The sequence below is a fragment of the Dunckerocampus dactyliophorus genome, chromosome 8 (assembly GCF_027744805.1).
Source record: "Dunckerocampus dactyliophorus isolate RoL2022-P2 chromosome 8, RoL_Ddac_1.1, whole genome shotgun sequence".
Taxonomy (NCBI): domain Eukaryota; kingdom Metazoa; phylum Chordata; class Actinopteri; order Syngnathiformes; family Syngnathidae; genus Dunckerocampus; species Dunckerocampus dactyliophorus.
Window position 1 is genome coordinate 32,127,922 of NC_072826.1, and position 6,000 is coordinate 32,133,921.

At 46.5% G+C, this 6,000-nt stretch overlaps 1 protein-coding gene across 7 annotated transcripts in view; it reads right to left on the minus strand.

Moving 5' to 3' along the window:
• sulf2a (sulfatase 2a) overlaps positions 1 to 5,232 on the minus strand; it is a 64,936-nt gene extending 59,704 nt beyond the window's left edge. For 6 of the 7 annotated variants that reach the window (XM_054784037.1, XM_054784039.1, XM_054784036.1 and 3 more), the window contains exon 1: positions 5,094 to 5,232. The gene's annotated coding sequence lies outside the window, so the exon portion shown is untranslated. The remainder of the gene's footprint in view (positions 1 to 5,093) is intronic. The other variant, XM_054784035.1, reaches the window with a different exon arrangement.
• Between the last annotated feature and the right edge of the window lie 768 nt (positions 5,233 to 6,000).

Genomic DNA, 6,000 nt, shown 5'->3' on the forward strand with positions numbered 1-6,000 from the left:
AATAATGTTGGCTACTTTGTGGATTTCACTTATTGTGGGAACCTATCCCCCGTGATAAACGAGGGAACACTGTCGTTGGAGGGTTTACTGCTATTCGGGAACATAAAAGTGAAAGTAGAGCCCCCGCTGCACGCTGCATAGTGGAGATCCACGCATCCTTGCGGCGCGATGCCACCAGGGTGGATTTCGTCCGGTTCTGTTTGTTCATCTTCATGAAATGACTCCTCGTTACACTCAAGCCTCACTTACCTGTCAGTGTGTCAGAACGGGTGATGGAAGGAGGACGTGTGATGAATAAATAAGTCGTCCTAGCTACAAGATGGCATTATTGTATTCTTTACTTACGTATCTTGCTTGCTGCTGTAACAAGTGAATTTCCCCGCTGTGGGATAAATAAAGTACAAATACAAATACAAATATTACGCTGTCTACACTCCTGACAGGCGCTAGCCAACATCAAATATTTTCATTCTTTTATTTTGATGAAGGGATGGCCCATTTTAATTTGTACTCCTGAACGTAATGAAGGTGTTTTTACTTACTTTTTTGTGTCTGCTATGAGGTTCTGCTTTCTAAAAATATAATACTCTTTAAAGTCAAGTATTTTTTGAGTTTCTGCTGACATTTAAAAAACAGGCACGCTATGGCACATGTTGTTCTTTTGGTATTGGCTGAGGATTGGAGCATCGCTAAAGGTTTGTTGAAAGAAGGCTCATTAGATTTGACTTTTTCTATATTTATTTCAAAAAGACAATGGACTATTTTATTTTGATTTTCTGTGGGATTTTTTTTTTATTTTAGTGAAAGAACGTATGTTCAAGGTTTCTTCCCCAGAGGGAGGTTTTCCTTGCCTCCGTCACCCAGTGCTTGCTCATGTGGGGTTCCAGTTGGTTCATCGTGTGTTAAGTGCCATGAGATAACTGCTGTTGTGTTTTGGCGCTACAGAAATAAACTGATTGAAATTCACACGCATATTTGACTTTGACTCTGTCTCAGCTGAAAATAGGGGCTACACAGTCTATGGATGGATAGCGAAGCAATCCTGTTTGAATCCTCCTAGAATCAAATCACAGCTGATGGGGTTATGTTTTGGCTAAACCAAATGTGAGAAAACAATATTCAAGCGGATCAATGTTGTAACATCTCCAGCACGTTCAGTATGCATTTTATTGTGACATGAAAGAGCCTCTCAGGCTGTTGTTGTCTGAGTGCCCTTAATGACTGTTTCACGAAGCCCAGGCGAGTGGAGTGCGTCTGCCACATTAATTGCAAGCACATGTGCACACACCTCAGGAGCCATTTGCAGGCACTGGAGGAGACACGCTCATTAGATGTTGGATGAGACAAGAAGATTAAAAAGGTTGATAAAACCCTTCCTATCTATAGATGACACTCAAACTGTGGATACTGCAGATAAAAATAATGATGTGGTATTTATGGAGAAGAGCTCCGGCGTATTCCACAAGATATTTCTAGAAGGATGGCTCCCAGCCTCCCGATTAGTGCTCTGAGCACGTTAATGCTGCCACCTACATTTTACACGACAGCGCCAAAGCTGCAGCTCAAGGCCACAGATGACCCAGCGATCGAAAAGCTGACTGGAGTAAGTCTCCAATATCAAATGTGGTGATATCGCAGGGTTTTAGTGTGAGCTTTGCTGTGTCATGGTGGAGTATCTCCTGAGACAGAAAGAGCCATGAAGCCCTTCTCTGTGGCTTGCAGGGTCTCTTCACCAGCACACGCACACGCACACGCACCGCTGCAGCTCAGCCACACACAAAGCCATGATTGCAATCCCATTGTTGTCACACATGGCCAAGCACCCTGGAAATAAAGCACACGTACTGTGACACATGCTGTACGCCAACAGCGGTGCTGTGCTGCTTCCCTCCCTCCACGCTGCTGGGATGGTGTGCAAGGCGTCGTCTGCTACGTTGTCACTCGAGCAGAGAGGAGACGCAGCACTGAGATTTACTCACTGATCTCAGCATGCCGCTTCATCGCACGTCCGCTAAACTACAGCTTCCTCTCACGCTGGAACACACCAGCGCTCCTTACTGCACTTTGCATGTTCGCCAAAAACGGCATCAAATTGCACATTCTTGTGAAATCAAATGTGTAACAGCATGCTTCTGTATTTGAACTTGGATTATTTTTACTGTATCCTTGTGGCACCGGTAGTACAAATATGTACGCAATATGCTCGTGCACAGTGCAGACTCCTGCAGCACCCGATGAAGCAGCATGAAGGCCTGAAGGTGGTATTGTGCACATAACGTCTTGTAATGCATCACCCCCACAGCGGCACGCTCTTTTTACACTTAAAAGGATCGTTTTTGGACATGAAGTTGTAAGCCCCCCCCTTCAGCAGTGTAGTACATCAATAGTGACTTACCCCCCACTTAGCGGCAGGGAGGACTTTCAGTATCAGTGCCGACCTGCCAACATGCATGAACGTGTCGTACTCAGCATGCAGTTTGACTCTTGAATACGCTCGTATGCGTCACTGATCTGATCTTCAAGTTCAGTCTGGACGGTAAAGATAAATAGATACTATCAATTTCTCAATAGTATTTCCAAATGTGGGGGCAAACATCTCCGTCCCCCGGTGGGGGCAAGACAGATAATAATTGAGAACCACTGCCCTACAACACAATGATTTTGGCACCTAAATTGCATTTCCAAGAAAACAGCACCAAATTTCACACATATAATAAAAAGTTTGACTTTACAAACAATGAATGAACACAAGAGGCTTATTTGTAAGTTCAACTGCACCGCTTTCTCTGAAATAATATTAACAATTGAATAACAGAAAAGCTGCAACAAGTTTCACATTTTCATGTGATTGTTGTCACACGAGTCCTCTTTTTGTTCACCTTTGAGGAAGATCTCTGCAGCAGAAGCACCCAACAACTCTCCCGTCAGCGAGAGATGTTGTCGTTTTGCTCCATTCCGCATGCGATCCTGAGTGAGGACTCGTTTGCACGTGTCTGTGCTGTGCATGAATGTGCTATGATGCTTTGGCACTGGATTCTGTAAGAATGAGCATATATCGCTCCGTCCTTTTCACTTTTAAATGTTGGCTTTTCTCCATCAACTGTTCTTTTCAGCAAGCCATGGTTCTCATTGGCTCGGCAGGTAAACAAACAATGTCATTGGCTCATTTTGAGTGACGTCACCGCGTTTGCTGTCACATAACCGTAATAACTGAAGCAATTACGCCCCCACACCGCCACTGCGATCGTCCGCGAGCATGGTTACATTTGATTATATTTCCATTTCACTTTCATCGGTCACGGGTCCGTTAAGGACCAACACTGGTCCGGATCTGGACCGAGTTCCGCCATTTGGTGATGGCTGATTTAGCGTGTCCAATTGGCCTAACGTATGTTTTTGGGAAGTGGGGGGGGGAAGCTGGAGTACCCGGGGGAAACCGCGCATGCATGGACAGAAAACAGAAAACTCCCCACAGACGTGGGAAACGTGAACGTAGATCCCCACAGGAGAATGAGGGGACCAGAACATGCCGGTCCTCCACTTCACCGTGTCCAACCACAGCTGGTCGTGAAGGCAGTAACGTAATGGGCAGAAGCCAATGCATCTCCAGCCATGGCTACCACTGTGTGGTGTCACCTTGGCGGCTGTCACTGATATGTGCCACCTGTCACCCTGCGGCTGGAGATGGCGGCCGCATCGATGCCAGGAGGGACATGTCCTTTGCTTTTATCAACAGCTCCGGTCAACAGCCGTCGCATTAGCATACGATCCATATTCATGCCAGCGTCTCGGCTGCGTCACCACCTCTTCTGCACATTTTCCAGCCACTTTACAAAACGGCATGTCAAGTGCCTTCCAAATCCCACGCCGTCTCTTACGTATTCACAGCATGGCGGCCAACAAACAACATCAACAGGTCTCAAGGTCGCCACTCCTACCAATTGTGAGCGGTGTCCATTTGCCTCACAAAAGAGACCACTGAAGGTGACAAACGCACAGACGCGAGCACACCGGTGGCTGTGATTTTGTGGTCGCTTCCTATTGCAACAAATAGCATGTGGAGAGGAAATGGCATGCGCGTGTGTGGGTGTGCGCGGGCGTGCTGGTGGCTGCAAGCTGAACACGCCTGGGAACAACCTGACAGGTAGACTTAGCGGGAGCATCCTCCTCCTTCGGTCCACGGGCGTCTCAGTGAGAAAAAGAGGCCAGTTGATGTGGGGGTTAGAGCGTCCATGGCAGAGTGCGTTGTGATGAATAATGAACGCTGTAAGAACACGTATCTCTCTCAGCTTCTTCTTTACTTGTCTCCATGCTTGCATTTGTTCATCCATCCGCCAATATCGCTGCAAACAGCACGGGCCATTGAGCAGGCTCCAGCATGAATATTTCCACCTCTAGGTCACCTCCTCCACTATCATAGCTACCACAGCTTAGTGGTGACACGGGCTTTGACCCATCAAGATATTGCCTAAACACTGACAGCCAGTTTATTCGCTTTAGCCAAGAAGACCAGAAGGCTTTTATAGGAGTGGCAGCGGCTGGCGTCATGGTCACCTTTCAGGGATGTTGGGGGTCTGTCAAGAAATACCCGTCTCTAAGAGGCAAACAATCCAAAAGCAAAGTGATGCAGTTCTGGTTCTAAATTTAGCGTTCAGCAACTGTCCTGATTAGATTTGGATGAGTAGACCGAGACCGAGACAATGAGTGTAGCATGTTTTAAAAAGCAGCCCCCGTGGAGACAAAGAGTCCACACCTAAGTGCTGAGAAGGCTGAAGTGACTTTTTTTTTCTCATATGAATGCTCAACACAACAGGGAAGCAGAAAATGTCCACAAAATGACGGTGAAGCCCAAACAGTACCAACTTGTGTACCTTTAGAAGAATACATGAGAAACTATCACACATGACGAGCTCCTTTCCTCGCTCCTCTCCTAGCCCGATGAGCACTGCTGGCAATGACTTCATCACACATGCCAAACACCAGAGTATTCAAGTGTAAACTAGGGCAAAGCTCCTGCACCGTATCCGACACAAGACCTCCACACGCTCCCTTTTTCTACCATGCCACACATGCACACAAACAGAATAACACACCTGCTCCTGCAAGTCCGTAGCATCTAGTCTCGTCCGGTCTGTTCAGATCCGGTCGCCCGCGCTGGCAGAGTGAGGATCGCTCTCACCCCCCCGCGCAGCCCCGGTGCAGATAGCTCACTGTTCTAGATGCACTGACAAGTGAAAGGAGGGAGGCGTGGTCTCACACAGGATAAATACAAGAGGGCGGGAAAGAGGGAGGAGAGAGCTTCCCTCAATCTACAATTCAATTTTGCCTGACTCTTTCCCTCCAGCACTTTGCTTCTTCTTTACTCATCACAAAGCATGTTGTTGCTGCTGTTCTCTGTCATCCATCTTTTACATCCTTCACCTCACCTGCTCTCTCGGTTGCCAACAGTTTTGGGACGCTTACTTTTGCGCCTGCAGCTCTGGCCGTCTGTAGGAGCCAGTAAGCTTCAACTATTCACACTCCGAATAAGGCGGAGGCACACAGGGCAGCAAGAGAAAGAATTGGGAGGCAATGAGGGATCAATCTTAGTGGTGCAAGGGCGGAGGGGAAAGGCTCGCACAGCCTGGCACACACAATATCCACCAGACTGGCACCTTTCAGGCCAGGAAGCTGCACAGTGGGTCCAAGCACACAACCAGGGGGATTTTGGACAGGCACACAGACACACTACAAAAACTACATTTCAAGGAAGTAAAAAAGCCTCGTTTTAAGCAACCATTTCTTATTTTTTCCCTAAAAAAAAAAAAAAGAAAATCTTGTCTAGCAATTCTCACTTGGGAAAAATCGTCTTATATTAAGAAAGAAAACCTTATTTGAATTCTTGCTGAATATATATTTGTCTACAATTAAGAATAAAACTGGCTTTGAAACTTTCTAAATGTAAGAATGGACTCACACACAAAAAACATAGCTACATATGTATATCTATATAGCTATATA